The 20,861-nt window shown below is 46.8% G+C and overlaps 1 long non-coding RNA gene across 1 annotated transcript in view; it reads right to left on the reverse strand.

The window, feature by feature from the left end:
- The window catches only part of LOC119365026, a 12,670-nt gene extending 11,742 nt beyond the window's left edge, over positions 1 to 928 (reverse strand). The window contains exon 1 of the long non-coding RNA XR_005175275.1: positions 787 to 928. This is a non-coding gene — a long non-coding RNA (uncharacterized LOC119365026). The remainder of the gene's footprint in view (positions 1 to 786) is intronic.
- Positions 929 to 20,861: the final 19,933 nt, after the last annotated feature.

The raw sequence follows: 20,861 nt of genomic DNA on the forward strand, positions 1-20,861 counted from the left end.
CCGGCGCGGGGCGGCGATCTGGCATGGAGGTCCAGGGCCATGGCTTCCGCTTCCTGCGAAGGAGAGAGAGAGGGGGATGTGAGAAATAGAACAAAAGGGAGGGGAAGGAAGAAGGAGAGGAGGGCATGGCGGCGCGTTGGTCCGGTAGCGGAGCTCCGGTGGGCGGCGGCGCGGGGCGGCAGGGAGGCACGGGCGCGAGCCGCCCGCGCGTGGAGGCGCTGGTTGCGGTCGGCGGCGGCGGACACGGGCAAATGCGGCAGGGTGTTTTTTGTCAAAACGGTTTTATCAGATCCACTTAAACAGGACTGCGAGTTTATTTCAAAGTAATATAGGGGCTCTTTCGTAAAACACCGACGACGTACGACCAGAAGCGATCCGTGGTTATATATATATATTATATAATTATATATTATATATATTATATATAATATATATTATATATATAATATATAATACATAATATATAATATAATATATATATATATAGGTAAAGATAAAGATAAAGATAAAGATAAAGATTCAGAGGGGGAAACTCGAACTATGTACATGGCCATGGAATGAGGCAAGTCGAAGAGAGATCCAACACACCTCGGTTTTCTTATCAGTCTTGGTATTTCTTCTAGATTTGGGTAGTAACTTGATCGCCCCACGCCCCCAAGCCCTAATCTCACGGATATCCCACAAAACTGTGAACCTTGTTCGGGATTGGGCGTTGTCTCTATCAATTATGCGACGATTGAAAGACTAGCTAGGCGAGATTAGAGCGAGGAGTGGGGATTGGTGAACCTGCAGCCGGTCGCACCGGCTCCCGAAGATGGTCGTCGATGATCCAGCAGAATCCCCGCCAGTACCACCCTCCCGAAGTTTTTTTTTTGGAGACACACACCCTCCCGAAGATAGTGTCGCCAGAGCATGACGAAGAAGACAGGAGACGGGGCCTGGGGGGTTATTGGGTCGGTTTCGGCTGGCCTGGGGCCTGGCCGCGCTGATGGTGGTTGCAGGCCCGGCCCAGCATAGCAGTAAACGGGCCTGGTACGCATGGCCCGTTTACGGCTACAAGGCCATCTCCAATTCTTGTATGGCAAGCCGTTTGTAAAATTCACCGTATGAATTGTGTTATGATGTGGCTGAGAATAAACGAGGAGAGAGGGGTGTTGTATCTTTTAAGTTACCAAGCTCCCACGAAATGAAGCGCTCCCGTTCATCAAGGCTACAGTGAACGGATGGGACCCCTTGTCAGCCTCTTTACAGTCTATCTTTTTAAGTTACCAAGCTCCCACGAAATAAAGCGCTCTCGTTCATCGAGGCTACAGTGAACGGGTGGGACCCCTTGTCAGCCTCTTTACAGTCTATCATGAAGACTAGGTACGTCGTGGCCTGCTCTTTCTCTGTCTCGTCGTGCCACAGGAGAGGACGGATGAGTGTCGTGGTCTGCTCGATGCCTCGATGGGTGGGTGGGACAGCGGCGTCGGCCGGAGGGACAGCGGCTGCTTCGCCGCATCGGGCTCGGGAGGTCAAGTGAGGGCGTCGGTTTGGTGGACTCGGTTAGATGAGGCATAGAGGCACTTCGGTATTTCAGAGCAACTCCAATGAGGCGACCCATTTTGTCCGGCTGCGTTCGTTTCGGTCGCCGCGGACAAAAACGGTGGCCAAATGCAGCGACCCATTTCTATTGTCTGCTTTGTGTCTGTGCGGACCCATTTTCGTCCCAAATTTGAGCCACATTTGGATCGCGGGCGTACAGAAAGCGGACGCTTTCTCTGTCTCTCTCGTCCGTGTGTGTCTAGGCCTGGCCCGCTTGTCACCAACCCATCCCTCTCTCTTTGTATTTTTATTAGCTGGCCCACCCCACCGCTCGGCGCGCACTCTGCTCGATGCGCCCCTGCTCCGCCTCACTCGCAATCGAGCACGAGCGCCCCTTCTCCGCCCCGCTCACCGTCGAGCTCGACCGACCCTGCTCCGCCCCGCTCGCCGCCCACGCCGCGTCGCTCACCCTAGCCGCGCCGCGCCGCTCGCTACTCACCCTCGTCGCGTGGCTCGCTCTCGTTGCACCATGTCGCTCGCCCCTCGTCGCGTCGCGCCGCGCCGCTCGCCGCTCTCCCAGCGCTCGCCACTGGTCACATGCCCGGCCACCGCCGCCGCCGCCCCTGGTCGTGCGCCAGGCTGCGGGCTGGATCCGCGTGAAGGTGAGCGACGCGCCCCTCCTCCTCCACTTCTCGCTGCTCCCCGATTTGGCGCGAGGGGCCGGTGCCGAGGATGCATGCCCTCGTTGCATAGGACGACGCCGTGACTGCATAGAGACGACGCCGGCCTTGCCTCCCCCGCGTCGCAGATCGCGTGCCTGGCCCGACCTCGTCCCCTGCACCGCTGTTGGTCACCACCACCACCACTACCACCACCACCACCACCGTCCCCGCCCCACCTAGTCGCGCGCCCGGCAGTGTCAGGCCTCGCCGCGCCCGACCCCGATCTCGCCACGCCCGGCGGTGCCTGGCCTGGCCTCGCCCTGCCGCACCCTCACTCTCACCGCACCATGCTCGTGGCACTCGCCGTGCCGCCCCCGCCGTGGGGTTCGAGCTCGCCCATCAGCCTCCTCGCGCACTACGAGTTCCCCTGCCCTACCTGCTACGTGTTTGAGAAAATGTCAGGGCGGACTTGTCAAAAATGGGTCTGGCTATCGTTGGGCGCACTCGCAGACTGAAAGTGCAACTATCCCTGGGTGGTTTAAGCTCATTAAACTAATGCCATTTCAAGATGAATACTTCAGGAAAGTTCAATGATTGGCATATGGCATAGATTAGGAATGTGGACCCCTCAAAATGCTAAGAACAAAGGATTGGCTCAAGCTTTAAAGCACAAGACTCTACATTTTCTATTTCAGTGACCCAAGATCACATTGAGTCTATAGGAAAAGTCAATACTATTAAAATGGGGTGAGGTGTTGCTTAATAGCTTGCTTGCTCAAAATGCTTAGTGATATGCTCCAAAACCCTCAACCACTTTCTCATATCCACATATGTCCCAAACCAAAAAGTCAAACTCGGCCCCACCGATTTGATCTATCCGGCGCCACCAAGTTCATTTGACATAGCCACTGCCAGAAACCCTAGTCACTTCAGTCTCACCGATGGGGATCTCGGTCTCACCGAGATGGGATTGCAAACTCTCTGTTTCCCTTCGTAACGTTTCAGTCTAACCAAGATGAGCAATCGGTCCCACCGAGTTCGCAATGCAAACTCTCTATTTCCCCTTCGTAACGTTTCGGTCTCACCGAGATGAGTGAATCGGTCCCACCAAGTTTGCCTTACCAACTCTCTGGTTAGCTTATTACCAAAGTCAGTCCCACCGAGTTTGTGTAATTGGTCTCAGTGAGATTACGTTATGCCCTAACCCTAAAGAAATCGGTCCCACCGAGTTGACATGTCGGTCCCACCGAAATGCCTAACAGTCACATTATGAACTAAATCGATCTGACCGAGTTTTCTGATTTGGTCTCATCGAGTTTGGTAAATTGTGTGTAACGGTTAGATTTTGTGTGGAGGCTATTGTGGGTGTCAAAACCGGTAGATCTCGGGTAGGGGGTCCCAAGCTATGTGTCTTAGGATCGATGTAACATGAACACAGGATTTTACCCAACTTCGGGCTCTCTTGATGAGATAATACCCTACATGCTGCTTGATTGACTTTAATGAGTATAGGGGTTACAAGAGTTGATCTACTTCGAGATCATATGTTGTGGTCTAAACTCTAGAGATATGATGAGTAATGACATAAACTATCGACTAGCCTAGCCTCGGTTTATATAATGTACCAGAGGCCTAGGATAACAAGAGTCCTAGTCGAATACGCCGGTGGAGAGGAGTCCTTGTCTTGATCACCAAGTCTTGTAGAATCTTCCTTGTGTATACTTCGGCTGTCCGAACTGGCCCATGAGTAAACGACCATGGGGGTCCTCGGCCCAATCCAACTAATCGGGAGACGACATGGTGAGTACCCTGTAGTCCAGGACACTGTTAGTAGCCCCCTGAATCGGTCTTCAAGTTGGGGACGCTCCTTGATTCTTCTGAACTGTTCTTCATCTTCGATCGTCGGTCTTGAAAACTGGTTCAACAAATCTTCTTATCTTCAATCTTGAGGATTGTCGAAGCAAATCCGAAGAGTTTACATGTCGGGTATCCGAAGAGCCCCTTTAAGTTATCGACTTTTATCAATGCCTTGTTATTTTTACGCCCACCTCGGGTTTGAAGTTGTTCCCGGGCAGCGGTGTCCTCTTGCATCTGAGCTCCAACACCGGACTGTATTCGAGGTATCTTTTGCAGCCGAGCACCAATGCCGGACTATATCTGAGCTCCATCGTCGGACTGTATTTGAGGTGTCATAGATCACCTTGGTTCAAAAAAAGTTGAAGGAGTTTAGCCAAGCTTAATGCCGGAAATGCCCTCTATGGAGCTAGCCACTGGCGCCCGAGCTTTATGTCGGACTGCTTCCGAGGTGGTGCACCACCCCGACTGCGGGCTGATTGTTTGCGGATTTTATTTCCGATTGATGCAATTTACTTACTGACGAGATATGTAGCCAGTAGCCCTCAAGGTGTGTGTGTCGGCCTAAAATTCCGAGATGCACTTTACAGGAGATAGTGATCGGTGAATGGACCCTTGACAGAGGGTTTTGAGAAGTCACCGTAATATACTAGCTTGATGCCGGATAGGTCCATATGGTACCTATTGTTGTCCGAAGATGCGTTTGCACATAGTTCGGTCAAGCAGAACCCTAAGCACTTTGAATTTTCTGCATTGAACAAGCAATGCAGTAGCCCCCGAGACACCGGTTGGGTGGCAATACCAGATCAGGGGATCGATGTGCCCCTTTAATATTTTTATATAATAAGACCGAAGCCCAGTAGCCCCCGAGCCTTAATGCGGGCACGGGTGGCCGAATTAAGGATCAATATCCATAGTAAAATCACAAATTATGTGTAATGACTCTATGTATCCAAGTACTGTACATCATTAATGCTCGGATCCACATTGTACAAAACTTTGTTGACCGACCATCGGCTTCAACCTCCTCGGCCAGCAGCCAAGGAGTGTTTGTCCTACTTTATAAAGCCTTTATGAGGGCAAAGATTTATGGCAAACAAGGCAATCCAGTCATACGGTTTTATAAACAAAGGTACGCATAGAGATATGTTATATTACGTTATGTAAGAAACATCTTCCAACGAAAATAGTCCCGCTATCGGTTCCTTTCTTTGGGTCGTCATGCTTATCATGATCATGAAACCTCACTTCTGGTCAATGTGGGAGGAAAATATTGAGAATTTAGTTCGGGGAAAGTTCCCAAACTCTATGTTATTAATGAACCAAAATTTTCACTTCCGTCGTTGCCGACCAATGTGATCCTTTAATATTGCTAGCTTTCGGCTTCACCCAGTCTGAGGTACTTACTCGGATGACCCGGTAGTAACAATCATAGAGGTGCTCCCTTTACCACCTAGCCGAACAATCGGGAACATAGGGGTAAGCACAGGAGCCAGGCAACCCAGCTTAGCCAAAATCTTAAGTCAAATTGATGCATATTTATGGCTTTATAACGATGATTATGGAAGGCGGCCCTTGTATATTAAATACGGATGCTGATGATATGTTTATTTTGACTCCGTTGCAACCGTTTATCAGTTGAAAGTGCCCATCGTCGGCTTCTACCCCTTTGTAGATACTATGCAGGGTGTTTCCGCAATAACAAGACAACGCTTAGCCGATGTCTCAGTGCCCGAAGGCGGTTGTGTTAGCGAAAACAAGGCAATCAGATATGCGGGCGTTATAACTTTCACTTAGCCATAGGAGCTTTAAACTAGGGAAGCTAGCTATGAGCCCTCGGTTAGTGTTTGGCGACATCCGAGGTCAAGCCGTAAACACTTCGGCCAATGTTGTGAATGGCCCTTCATTTAACATAGTCATTGGATCACTGACTAGTTTACGCTTATTGTAACAGTCAGTTTTTGGCTTTCTCCACTGAGGTGCTTAACCATGCGAGCTGGAAGCACAATCGCAGTGGTTCTCCCTTTGCACACCTAGCCGAACAAACCGGAACGTAGGAGGCAAGCACAGGAGCCGGGCAACCCAACTATGGACCGAAGACACAATTTGAAACCGATGCATATATAGCAATATCTGAGAATGTTTTTGCCGAATCCCTAAAGGTTTCCGGCGTTGCACTACGAGACTTGTGCTGGAAACACACAAATAGTTTAAAAGTGCCATAAGCCTGGAAAACCAAAAAACATCAGTAAAAACTTGACGTACGAACAAGATCAAGTGTTCGGTGCCAATTCGGAAATTGGAAAAAAATTATGCTTTTGTCGTGCTTTAACATGACACATCTGATCTCAAGACTTCATGCGGGTCAGCCTACGGCTTCAAGCTCCTTACCCCAAAGGCAGAGTACTTCTCCGAGGTCAGTTTAGCGAAACAAACTTGAGTGGCTTTTAGAGAGAAGACATGCTATCCGGCTATTGACCATACACTCGAGTTGAAAAAGGAGTGGTGGAAAAAGACTTTGCAACGACAAAGAAGAAAACACATTTACTATAAAACAACTCATAGAAATTTTAAGAGCCCCCCAAGTGACTTGGGTGAAAGAAATTTATGTATAATGATTTGTATGTACCGAAGTACTTATATCATATTTGTGTTCACCCGAACTTTAAACGCGTCTTAACCGGTCGTCGGCTTCTCCCTCTTCGGTCAAGGACCAAAAAGTGTTATGTACTCCGCCTGTCGAGAATATCAACAGTGTTTCCAATAATCAGGCAATCAGGCCATAAGGCTGTAATAGACAAAGCGTGCTCAGGGAACTTATGCTGTATTACTGGCGAAGTGTAAGATGCATCTTCGAAGAAAATAGTACCTCCACCGATACCTTTCTTCGGTTGCTCATTGTTACTATGAGACTTGTGTAATATATTTTTTGTACTCATGAGTTCCGTTGTGTGCCGACCATGATTAAAAACAATAAGAGCACTAGCTTTTGGCTTCACCCAGTCTGAGGTCCGAGCTCGGATGACCCGGTCATGACTATCACAGAGGTGCTCCCTTTACTCCCTAGCCGGACAATCGGGAACGTAGGGGTAAGCACATGAGCAAGGCAACACAGCTTGCGGAACACTTAAGTCAATATGGTGCATATTGTGGCATAATACACGAACAAGGAACGAAGCCGTACAAGTATAATCATATGCAAGAGGAAAGGCTTCATAAAGGAAGCCCCCAAGTAAACGAGGTATTTGAATTTGTGTGTCACAAACAAAGTTATGACAAGGATTTTTTTTCACAAATGACTTTTTGCCAGAAAAGTATAATGCTTGGTCGAACCAAGCAAAATATAAAACTAAAAGTTTTTTAGCATAAAAGCCACTTAGCTGGCTAATGTGTTCGGCATTGACGATGCGGTTCGGGCTTGTGGCGGGACGAAGACGCCCATTGATATGTGACAGATCTGACAAGGTTCGCAGTCCTCGGCATGGCTGAGGTCCCAGCCCCCAAGCCCGAGGTGTCCGAGCAAGGAGCTCGGTACTCCGGAGTAGTGGCTGCGTAACACGGTCAAAATTGATTACCTGCACACATAAAACCGTGCAGTCCAGAAAATAATATATATATATATATATAATCCTTGCATAATTACTTTTTGTAAAAATAATTTATTTAAAGAGATGTGGCCTGGCGCCGAAGTCAATGCCGATGCAGGGCGTTGGCGTGATGCGGTAAAGGCGTGGCAAAGCCCGAATTCACAGGTCGGTCTGAGTTCCGGATACGACGTTCGCCAAGCTATGTACGAAAACTGACCGAACCACCACGTGACCATCGTTAATGCGGCCACCATTTGATAGACCTGTGTATAGATGATAGAACAAAGCAGAGTAATAATTCCTTGGGAAAAATAAACCCAAACAAGCAAAAATTGCTAGGATTAATAGCACCTGGTTTATTTGTTGTAGCGGTCCGAAGAAAGGTTACTCCCAAAATTTGGACTCGATCCGCACATCCATTGCATGATGGGTGATGAAGCAAAGGCATGGCGATGCTGGCAAAGGTTGGCTCGCCGAGGCAAAGCCCGTGGTCCAGCTAACGTGATGAAGTTGGTTGGCTAGTGACGCCGAAGTCTCCGAAGTAAGTTGATGAAGGGATGACGAAGCCCCCGGTCCAGAGAGGAGACGGAGTAGGTTGGTGAGGAGATGTTGCAGCTGCCATGTCAGCCGAGGTGTTGAAGTAGTTCAGCGTGATGGACATCGGCTCGATAAGGCAACGGTTCCGCCATGCCGACGCAGGTCGTAGCTTGTGACGCGATCAAAGCCGGTTTGATGAAGTGACCATGCGGCGATGCCGGTGTGCCCGCTCTGTGTAATCCATGGGGTGGCGATGTTGGTGACGATTTATCGTTCGCGATGCCGAACTCTTGTTCGGCTTGCCGAGATGATGATCTGAAGAAGTTGAGCTCGGCTCAACAAAGCGACGGCGTATCTAGCGTAAGTCGGCCTTCATGGAGCAATGTTGTCGGGCTGGTTTGACACCGGCGTGATGGTGAAGATTATATTGGAAAAATACTTTTAATATTAGTGGGGCGTGTTTGAGAATAAAACACAATATCCCATACAAAAACTTCCTTCAAAAAGGATGTCCGAAATCCTGTTCATAAAGAAGATGAACTCGGGTCGGATTCGTTCTCACGCAGAAAACAAATCTGAATAGTGATGCACTAATCGGGAGGTTCCCGGAGTTTGGACGGTCGGATTGAGCTGAAAGTTTGACAGGTGGTAAATATAGGAATTCCGGAGCCGATCAACGGTTGGATCTTTCAAAGGACGTTCGAGCTAGAAGCTGGACACCACGCTCCAAACTCGTCCAGATTCTCGTCCAGATTCGACAGGGCTCCGGTATATCGGAGATTGACGGAGATTGCTCCATCAAAATGCGACGAAATTTTACAGGTTCGTCGTAGACTCAATTCCACTGAAGGAATCGTCAAAGCGATGCTCAAGGAGGTGGTGGCGAATACAAGTTTGCTGTCTGGATAAACAGCACGGTCGTCCGAGGGCAATGTTAACGTCGAGCCCCCGAGCTCCATGGATGTTTCCTCCATGACCTTGATAGATATCGGAGTTGATGTTGATTAAGGCCCTCGTCTGAACATGACGATCGGAGGTAGGGTGCAGTCCTCAGTCAAGCCAAGGTGACCAGTTGAGCCGGTGACGAAGAAGCCGATATCGCAGTTGATCTGCAGTCGAGCCATTGATCCTTTTGCCGATCACACAGCGGAATTCTCAATGAAAGCACCATTGTCGGTGTCAAAACCGGCAGATCTCGGGTAGGGGGTCCCAAGTTGTGTGTCTTAGGATTGATGGTAACATGAACACGGGATTTTACCCAACTTCGGGCTCTCTTGATGAGATAATACCCTACATGCTGCTTGATTGACTTTAATGAGTATAGGGGTTACAAGAGTTGATCTACCTCGAGATCATATGTTGTGTTCTAAACCCTAGAGATATGATGAGTAATGTCATAAACTATTGACTAGCCTAGCCTCGGTTTATATAATGTACCAGAGGCCTAGGATAACAAGAGTCCTAGTCGAATACGCCGGTGGAGAGGAGTCCTTGTCTTGATCACCAAGTCTTGTAGAATCTTCCTTGTGTATACTTCGACTGTTCGAACTGGCCCATGAGTAAACGGCCATGGGGGTCCTCGGCCCAATCCAACTGATCGGGAGACGACGTGGTGAGTACCCCGTAGTCCAGGACACCGTCAGCTATATATACCCCTCTACCCTTTCTTCATTCAAGGAGAAAGCCATCAGAACGTGCCTACACTTCCAGCTTTCATTTTCTGAGAGAGAACCACCTACTCATGTGTTGAGGTCAAGATATTCCATTCCAACCACATAAATCTTGATCTCTATCCTTCCCCAAGTTGCTTTCCACTCAAATCATCTTTCCACCAAATCCAATCCTATGAGAGAGAGAGAGTTGAGTGTTGGGGAGACTATCATGTGAAGCACAAGAGCAAGGAGTTCATCATCAACACACCATCTATTACCTGTTGGAGAGTGGTGTCTCCTAGATTGGTTAAGTGTCACTTGGGAGCCTCCATCAAGATTGTGGAGTTGAACCAAGGAGTTTGTAAAGGCAAGGAGATCGCCTACTTCGTGAAGATCTACCCTAGTGAGGCAAGTCCTTCATGGGCGATGGCCATGGTGGGATAGACAAGGTTGCTTCTTCATGGACCCTTCATGGGTGGAGCCCTCTATGGACTCGCGCAGCCGTTGCCCTTCGTGGGTTGAAGTCTCCATCAACATGGATGTACGATAGCACCACCTATCGGAACCACGCCAAAAATCTCTGTGTCTACATTGCGTTTGCTCCCTCCAAACTCCTCCCTTTACCTTCATGTGCAATATTTTACATTCTGCTGCTATACTCTTAGAATTGCATGTGTAGGTTGATTGCTTGACTTGTGTAAAGTTGCTAAAATCTGCCAAGACTTCAAAATTGGGAAAAGGCTAGATTTTTATTTGGTCGAGTAGTTTATTAACCCCCCTCTAGACATACTTTCGATCCTACAAGTGGTATCAGAGCTACGGTCTCCATTTGCCTTGATTTCCATAGCTTTTGGTGATCATAGCCTTAGTTTCGCAACCTAGGAGAGTATGGCGTCTAGCGAGGGAAATTACCACCGTAGAGGTCCTTACTTTGATGGTACTAATTTGCTAGTTGGAAGCATAAGATGAAAATGCATATTCTTGGACATAACCCCACCATTTGGGCTATTGTATGTATTGGCTTGCAAGGTGAATTCTTTGATGGGAGAGAACCGAACTGTGAAGCTACCGCGAAAGAGTTGAAGATGTTGCAATACAACGCTCAAGCTTGTGATCTTCTCTTCAACGGATTGTGCCCCGAAGAATTCAACAAAATCAGCCATCTTGAGAATGCAAAGGAAATTTGGGATACCTTGATTGATATGCACGAAGGTACCGACTCCGTAAAGGAACCCAAATTGGATGTGCTTCAAAGTTAGCTTGACAAGTTCAAAATGAAGGATGGTGAAGGTGTCGCTGAAATGTACTCTAGGTTTTCTCTCATCACAAATGAGATTGCCGGCTTAGGAAGTGAAGAGATGACCGATAGATTCATCATCAAGAAAATTTTAAGAGCCTTGAATAGAAAATATTATACCGTGTGCACATTGATCCAAATGATGCCAAATTACAAAGATCTCAAGCCAACGGAAGTCATTGGAAAAATTGTTTCTCATGAGATGTCACTCAATGACAAAGAAGAGCTTCACAACAATTCAAGTGGTGCTTACAAAGCCTCATGTGATGCTCCTACATCATCAAGTGAGAAACAAACCTTTAATGAAGAATTGAGCCTAATGGTGAAGAACTTCAACAAGTTCTACAAGAGTAGAAGCAAGGAAAGAAGTTCCAAGTCAAGGTCCTACAATGACAAAAGATCTTCGAGTTGTGAACGTAATTGCTACAATTGTGGAAGACCCGGACACCACTCCAATGAGTGTACAACTCCCTACAAAATAAGAGAACATTCACCTAAAAGAAGAAGTAGAAGAGAAGAATCACCACCAAGAGAGAGAAGGAGTAGAGATGATCGTTATGAACGAAGAACCTCCCGGAGGAGCAAGGATTCGGAAAGGAAGGATAAATCATCAAAGAGCTACACAAAACAAATACATCAATCTCACGTTGGTGAATGGGTATCTGGCTCCGACTCCGACAACTACTCCGAGAGAAGTTATCACTCCGACTCTGAATATACTCAAGATGAAGGTGTTTCCGGTCTAGCACTTGTGTCAACCAACTCCTATGACATATTTGACTCACCAAATGAAGGAATTGGAAGATGCTTCATGGCTAGAGGCCCAAAGGTATCACACCCCGAGTATGTTGATTTCAATAGTGATGAAGACAATTTGTTAGGTGATGATGATTTACTTGTTGATAACTCTAGTGATGAAAACTATGGTGAACTTGCTATTAATCATGCTAATCAAGATAAAACGAATGATGATGATATGAAGGAGATTGAGCGTGTAACTAAAGAACTAAACACTCTTAAGTTAGCTCATGAAACTACCTTGGAAGATCATCGAGAACTTTTAAAGACTCATGAAAAGTTACGCTCTGAAAAGATCAACCTTGAGCAAGAGCATGAGTTTTTAAAGGCAATCAATGATGATCTTCGCCTGAAAAGTTCTTCTTACATTGCCAAGTGTTTACTCTTGTCTACTTATATGCCACAAGCTAAATCTAGTAACAAAAGTAAGAAAGATTCTTCCTCTAGTAGTAATAATAATCATGCTAAATCCAATGTTGTTGCTTCTAGTAGTTCTCTTGATTCCACTAATGATTCTCTTAGCCAAGTTACACTTGAGCAAGAAAATAGCTTATTGAAGGGAATTATAGAGAAAGGTGTTTACAAGAGCCTTGCCGGAAGTAAGCAATTTGAGGAAATTGTACGCAAGCAAGGAAGGCACCGGAAGAATCAAGGTGTTGGTTTTGAACGAAAGTTCAATGCCAATGGAGTTGAGTGGGAAGAAGATCAATACCCCAAGACGAAGTTTGTTACTCAACAAGAGAAGTATGATCCTACTTCTTTCCAAGGGACACAAGCTCAAGATGATCTTCCACCACAAGACCACAAGCAAAAAGGCAAGGATAAGCTTCAAGAGGAGATTGATGCATTTGAAGAAGCTCCCAAGGCCTTGGTCAAGTGGGTTCCCAAGACTACATCAAGTTCTACTTCATCAAGTACGACTACAACCCCAAGGATTCCCATCAAGATGATGTGGATCCCGAAGAAGAAGGACTAGAGAGTTCTTGAGGGTGACTCCGCCAACATACTTCACTCATATCATTTTGGCGAGAACAAGTGCAAACAACTTCCATATCTTGCACTAGTTCAAGGAGTCACAAACTCTCTTGTTGGTAAGACAAGGGATAAGGTAACCTAATGCTTTCATGGACATCATCTTGTGTGTACATCACTGTATGTCTATTGATATCCTTGCTTGTTCCTTGTGGGACTAACCCGTGTAGGTATTGAAAGTGCAACTCACTCCAATGGATTTCTCTGAATGATCTACATCAACATTGTGCGTCCACATCTTCAACACATACATGAAGTCATCATCGACAAAACCCAAGGTTAGTTCATCCCTCTTAGGGGGGATATCACATCTAGGGGGAGCTTTACTCTAAGAATTGAGCTAAAGCAACTCTAACAATGTGAACACAATACTGCTTTATGTAAAAGTGGTAACCCCACTTGTGCTTAAACGATGAGTATGACCTATGATCAAATGTTCTCATTTGACTCCTAAGTCAATATACTCATATATAGATGACCGAGTCATCACAAATTGCTTGATAGATGCTAGAGTGTTTATGCATGCTTTGCCACATATTTCATTTGCCATTTTATTGTGTGAGCATGTTGGTTGCATATTTTACTCATTCGAGGACATCCACTTGTTGCTTTGGTTGTTTGGATCTTCCTCTTTTGCCAAGTGGATGGACAAGAATGCCTAAGAACCTTCTCTAGCTATCTATGATTTTCTCATCTCAAACTCTATTCATGCTACATCACAAAGTTTGATCAAGTCAGATTCGAACCACTCTGTGCGAGGAGCACTCGGAGTCCCCGATTCGTCATAGACTTAAACTTCCAAAACCTCTTTGTGCAATTCGGTATGACCGAGTCATCCATTTTGGTCACACCGAGTTCACTAAGTTGATCTAGGTTTTCATCTCGGTGCAACCGATTTGAACATTTCGGTCACACCGAGTTGTAGTAACCGCTTGCGATTCTACATCTCGGTGCCACTGAGTTGTTCCACTCGGTCACACCGACAGGGTCAGGATATATATACCCACATGTGAGATTTTGGAAATTTCTTCAAAAGCCCTCAGCCCGCGCATATCCTGCTCTGCCTCCTCGGGTCTCCGGATCGTCTCTTCGCCGCCAGCGACCTCCCACCGCTGGTTTCTGTCACCGTCAACGGGAATCTGCTCCGCCTTTGCCACCATAGCGAACTCCCGCTGAACTAGGGTATGAGTTAGATCCCTTGTGCTCTAATTTTACCTCCGATTCTAAACATGAGGTCAATGCCATGATCTTTGCCACGTATGAAATCAATCTATCCATAGAAAACTTCCTTTAGGTTAAGTTTGATTCAAAAATTTAGGGTTAGGTCTCCGCTGAACTCATCTCGGACCGACCGAATTGCAGAAATCGGTCTCACCGATTTGGCTTAGGCCATTGCACATGCGCTTTTCGGTCTGACCGAAAACTGCAAATCGGTGTGACTGAGTTCAATTCTCTATGAAACCCTAGCAATCTCGGTGCCATCGAACTGTGACTTGGTCTGACCGAGTTCACTAGTTTAGGTTCCAAATGTTGCTTCAGTATTACCGAGTTTATCAATTTGGTAGCTCCGAAATCATTTCAGTAGAGAACTAAAACTAAGTTTTTGACTCATTTGTTTTGCAAAAATATCTGCACTTCATGATGCTCATCTACTCTACCTCATCTATATCTATTCACAGGGTCTGCTGTCAGTTTGCTTGCCAGAATGTCTGACCAGAGTGATAGCCAGAATAAATCTGAAGAGCAAGTGCAAATGAGTGAGGGCACTAGTCCCTCAAGCAGCTATGATGAGGGCATCATGAGCACACCAAGTAACTTGCCAAAGGAAGCCACCAGAACAAGGAAGAAGAGAACCTCAGATTCTGAGGATGAGGATTATGTGGCTATTGAGGATGAGGCCACCTCAAAGAAGAAAGTGCTTAAGAAAGAGTATGGCACTGCTGCTGCAACAAAGCCTGGTATGAATAGGAAGGCACTAGCAAGGAGAGTCCCAATGTCAAAGCCAAGGAAAGTTCCAACAGGAGAAACCATGGAATTCACTCTTGAACCCAAAGAGACTGGAGATGGCAAGAAGATAAAGGAGAGGTCAGGAAGACCATTGCCAGAGTCATTGGCAAGCCCTCCATGATGAGAGATCCATCTGAAGAGGAAGAGGAAGAGGATGCTGCACTAGCACCCAAGTCACAAAAGTTTATGGGAGATGCAATCAAGTCAGGGGATACAACTTATAAGCCCAAACCTGCTCCCAAAGCTGCTGCCCAAACCACCAAGTCTGCACCCAAGAGAAGCACCAGAAACATTCCTAGTGAAGAGAAGAACAAGGCCCCAGTGCCTGAGATGGATGAAGAAGATGCTGAAGCCCAAGTGCTCGGAAAGCTTAAACCAAAAATTCCAGATCACAATAACACTCATCCTGTGGCAAAGGACATGAACATCAGGAAGGATGCATGATTGAGACTTTGGAGATAGTCTGATCCATATGTTGTGAGAAGGAGAACTGCTGTGGACTATAGGTTCAACACCAAAGAACAACAAGATTTCTATGAGACCATTCTTCTTGACAAGAAGCCAATTGTCTGTGATATGAGATGGGTTGACTGGGAATATATCAAAGAGAATGAAGATCACTTTCCAGGTGTACATGAAAGCTTCAAATCTTGTGGAGTTGACAAGTTTTTGGACAGAAGCTCATCAAATGGAATGACGAGCTAATCATGCAATTCTACTCTACTGCTCATTTCTATCCAGATGGAAGGATAGTGTGAATGTCTGAAGGTACAAGGTACCGGTTAACTGTTGAAGAATGGGCAAAGTTGATCAATGCTCCAGAAGACCATGAGGATGATTTGGATGTGTATGCCAAGAAGAAGAAAGACCACAACTCCATGGCAAGTATGTATAAGGAAATTCCTCATGAAGCCCTTGAAACTCATAAGTTGGGCTTAGTGAAATATTTGTTGTCTAGTCTGCCTACTATCAACACCATCTTAAGGCATACTCTGTTACCCAAATCTGGAGATCATAGGATGATAAGAGGACATTCAATCAACTTGTTGCACATTTTTATGTTCCTCAAAAATTCAAGGTCATGAGTCTGATTGTAGAGACAACCAAGAGGACATCTGCTGACCAGAAAAGATCTTGTGGGTATGCTCCACACATTTAGGTGCTCATCAACTCAAAGATGGGCACATGCACTTACTTGTTGGACAAGTAGCATTTACCTCTCTATCCAGAATTTGAAGACAACGCAGTTGTAATGGATGAGAATGAACCTTCATTAGTGCAAGCACAAGAGAAGAGATCTAAAGCAAAGGTGGAAAAAGCTACAAAGATGCCAAGTGCTGAAGAGGCATCTCAAGTGTTCTTGAAGAGCAAACAATATCAACTTGGATTTCTGATCCAATCAACTTTGAGGATTGAGAAGGGCTTGGCCACCCTGACTAAGAATCAGGAGAGCTTGGAGAGAATCATTGAACAAAAATTCTATGATCTTGATCTGAAAGTGACTGAGATGCAGTTAGCAGTTGAGCAGCTCCAGGAGGAAGCATAGGAGAAGAAAGGGAGGGCAACTACAGATGCATTTAACAGAGTGCCAAGAGGCCAGAGGTCAGTTGCAGAGCTAGTACCAGATACTAGAGCGACCACATCAGCACCAGCTTTGGTGCCACCTCCAGCAGCCACTCCACCAGCTCCATCTACATCGACTGATGCCTTCGTCCTTGGAGTTATCTCTACACCACCTCCCGAAGATCAAGCCTGAGAGACGCATAGCACTATGCATATTTGAACTTTTTGGTAACTTGTTGCCAAAGGGGGAGAAATATGTATATATCATAGGCTTCAAGAGAGAGTGTTGTTTTTTGTCTCTCTTGCTATTTGTTTGGTTGAACTTTATTGTGTGCTTGTGTGAGATACTTGTATGATCAATAGTTTGATCATATGCTACTTTAATGCTTTCTTGGATGATATTATCTCTTATATCCATATATGATCATTCACTTTGCTTGGTGATGAGTGCATGCTTATAATTGCTATAATTTTGAGCGCTCCACCAGGATGTATGTGACATGGAAGAGTAACCCATGATACTAATCGATTGTGCATTTGCATTCAAAAGCAAATCTTAAATAATGCACAAATTTAGGGGGAGCTCTTGCTTATCACATACTTCTCAAAGTGATGATGTATTTCAATCTTATTATCATTTATCGAAGCTTTGATCTATATATTGTCATCAATTACCAAAAAGGGGGAGATTGAAAGTGCAACTATCCCTGGGTGGTTTTGGTAATTGTTAACAACATATAGCTCATTGAACTAATGCTATTTCAAGATGAATATTTTAGGAAAGTTCAATGATTGGCATGGCATGGATTAGGAATGTGGACCCCTCAAAATGCGAAGGACAAAGGATTGGCTCAAGCTCTAAAGCACAAGACTCTACATTTTCTATTTCAGTGATCCAAGATCACATTGAGTCTATAGAAAAAGCCAATACTATTAAAAGGGGATGAGGTGTTGCTTAATGGCTTGCTTGCTCAAAAAGCTTAGTGATATGCTCCAAAACCCTCAACCACTTTCTCATATCCACATATGTCCCAAACCAAAAGTCAAACTCGGCCCCACCGATTTGATCTATCCGACGCCACCGAGTTCATTTGACATAGCCACTGCCAGAAACCCTAGTCACTTTGGTCTCACTGATAGGGATCTCGGTCTCACCGAGATGGGATTGCAAACTCTCGGTTTCCCGTCGTAATGTTTCGGTCTAACCGAGATGAGCGATCGGTCCCACCAAGTTCACAATGCAAACTCTCTATTTCCCCTTCGTAACATTTGGTCTCACCGAGATGAGCGAATCGGTCCCACCGAGTTTTCCTGACCAACTCTCTGGTTAGCTTATTACCAAAGTCGGTCCCACCGAGTTTGTTTAATCGGTTTCAGTGAGATTACGTTATGCCCTAACCCTAAAGAAATCGGTCCCACCGAGTTGACATGTCGGTCCCACCGAAATGCCTAACAGTCACATTATGAGATAAATCGGTCTGGCCGAGTTTTCTGATTTGGTCTCACCGAGTTTGGTAAATTGTGTGTAACAGTTAGATTTTGTGTGGAGGCTATATATACCCTTCCACCCTTTCTTCATTCGAGGAGAAAGTCATCAGAATGTGCCTACACTTCCAGCATTCATTTTCTGAGAGAGAACCACCTACTCATGTGTTGAGGTCAAGATATTCCATTCCAACCACATAAATCTTGATCTCTAGCCTTCCCCAAGTTGCTTTCCACTCAAATCATCTTTCCACCAAATCCAATCCTATGAGAGAGAGTTGAGTGTTGGGAATACTATCATTTGAAGCACAAGAGCAAGGAGTTCATCATCAACACACCATCTATTACCTTTTGGAGAGTGGTGTCTCTTAGATTGGTTAGGTGTCACTTGGGAGCCTACGTTAAGATTGTGGAGTTGAACCAAGGAGTTTGTAAGGGCAAGGAGATCGCCTACTTCATGAAGATCTACCCTAGTGAGGCAAGTCCTTTGTGGGCGATGGCCATGGTGGGATAGACAAGGTTGCTTCTTCGTGGACCCTTCGTGGGTGGATCCCTCCGTGGACTCGCCCAGCCGTTACCCTTCGTGGGTTGAAGTCTCCATCAATGTGGATGTACGATAGCACCACCTATCGGAACCACGCCAAAAATCTCTGTGTCTACATTGCGTTTGCTTCCTCCAAACTCCTCCCTTTACCTTCATGTGCAATGTTTTACATTCCGCTGCTATACTCTTAGAATTGCATGTGTAGGTTGATTGCTTGACTTGTGTAAAGTTGCTAAAATCTGCCAAGACTTAAAAACTGGGAAAAGGCTAGATTTTTATTTGGTCAAGTAGTCTAATCACCCCCCTCTAGACATACTTTCGATCCTACACAGACCCAAATGAAAAAGCGGACACGGACGCACAGACAGGCTACCTAAATGGACAAAAAGCGGATAAAATCGGTGTCCTGTTGGGTCGCCTCGTTAGAGTTACTCTTAGCGATGCTGCGAGGTGTGTGGTGAGCAGGTGCGGGCTCTGGTGGCTGGGTGCAGGCCTCCTCCTCTGCGTGAAGGCGTGCAGCAACGCAAGATGAGAGGAGACACCGGGCCGCATGCTATGGTGGTCGGCGGCTTTGGCGAAATATGGCGAGGACGGAAGCGGCCATGTGGGGGTGCGTCGGGCGGGAGAAGGCATACGCAGAGTAGAGGCTAGTTGGCGGTGGCTAGTGCGTGCGTTGCGGCTGGCTTGCCTTACCTGGAATTTATGGATACAGGAGCTCATGAGATGGATTGGGCTGAGGTCAAGGCCCAATTACTTATTTACTAAATTTGTTTTTTATTGATTGTTTTGTTTGCAGTCTTGCACTGCTAGAGCAACTCCAACATGGCGACCCAAATTGTCTGCCTACATCCGTTTGGGTTGGCACAGACAAAAGTGGTGGCCTAATGCGTCGACCCAAACCCGAGACGCATCCGCTTCGTGTCCGCGCGGACCCATTTCTGGCCCAAAACTGGGAGTTCAGGCAGTCGCTGCCGTACCCGGATGTCATGCTACCACACTATTGACACCTCGATCCGCAGCAGATCCCGGTGCCGGCGGTGCCACGGACACAGCAGACGCACGATGAGGAGGTGCATAAGCGCCGGGCGCAGCTTATGCCGATGCAGTAGTGCATGCCCGAGTACGCCCCAGACTCTCCCAATTGGGAGGTCTGGTTTTCCCTCAAACACGAGGATCAACAATGGTTGGGCATCCAACCATAGGAGTAGGAAGCCAAGGCGACCTACCAGGCGGCATTGGCGGAGGCTTTCGCCAACTCCATCAAGGAGGAGCGACGGAAAGCCGAAGCGACAGCAGCAAAGGAGGCCGCGTACCAGGTGGAGATGGCGGAGGCCATGGCCCTCTCCACAGCAGGGGACTGCGTGGTGCCGCTGTCACCGCCGCGGCTAACCCTGACGATGCCTGCGCCCGAGCCGGCTAAGAGGTACGTCTGGATATGTCTGGACCGGCCAGGTGGAGGAGTTCGTCAGCGCCCCTCTCCCCATTTGGCTTGGTGCTAAGCCGACGCAGGAGGCCATGTACCTCGAGCATTGGCGGCAGCACCAGCTGGCGGAGGAGCATGCAGACACCGAGTAGCACATGTAGAGGGAGCAGGAGGAAGAGGAGGAGCGCGCCCGCGTCGCCGCATTGCCTCTGCCGCAGCAGACGCCGGAGGAGGCAGCCCCGACGGCCTATGAAGCCGCCTTCGGTTGGGCTGGCCCGCCTCCCTCCTTCACAAACCTCACCAGTGGCGATGATGACGGCAAGGGCAAGGGTAAGGCGGACGTCTAGGGATGCGTGAGGGCGCCAATGTTTTTTATGAATGTTTAATTAAGTTTAAGTGGACTTTGGCCGGCGGTTGACCGACCAGTTATTGTAAATTAAGTTTTTATTTTTGTTATCTGTACCACGTGTGGTTCATTTTATTTTTTCTTCGGGTGTAAATTTGGGTCGGCCTCCCGTTGGACGCTCAACCCGACCTGTTTGAAAAAGCAGACACGCACATCTACCTGGCCAACCCAAACGGACTAAAAATGAACAATGCGCGGGTCCGTTTGGGTCGCCGCGTTAGAGTTGATCTTAGCTGGGTAAGAAATTTGCCTTAAAAAAGCTGGGTAAGAAATGATACCTACCGAACTATGTTGGGTTAGTGCAGTGACAATTTATACCGATTGCATCCCTAAAAGAATGACACTATTTGCGGAAACCGATTATTATGGGTGCATGGTTGTTTATTTGTCAAGGAAAAAAAATGTAATTTCCTTTTTCTAACATCAGTACAGACACAAGCGCTCATATACACGCGCATACACTCACCCCTATGAACGCACACATGCACAC

Source organism: Triticum dicoccoides, chromosome 2B (assembly GCF_002162155.2).
Source record: "Triticum dicoccoides isolate Atlit2015 ecotype Zavitan chromosome 2B, WEW_v2.0, whole genome shotgun sequence".
NCBI classification, from domain to species: domain Eukaryota; kingdom Viridiplantae; phylum Streptophyta; class Magnoliopsida; order Poales; family Poaceae; genus Triticum; species Triticum dicoccoides.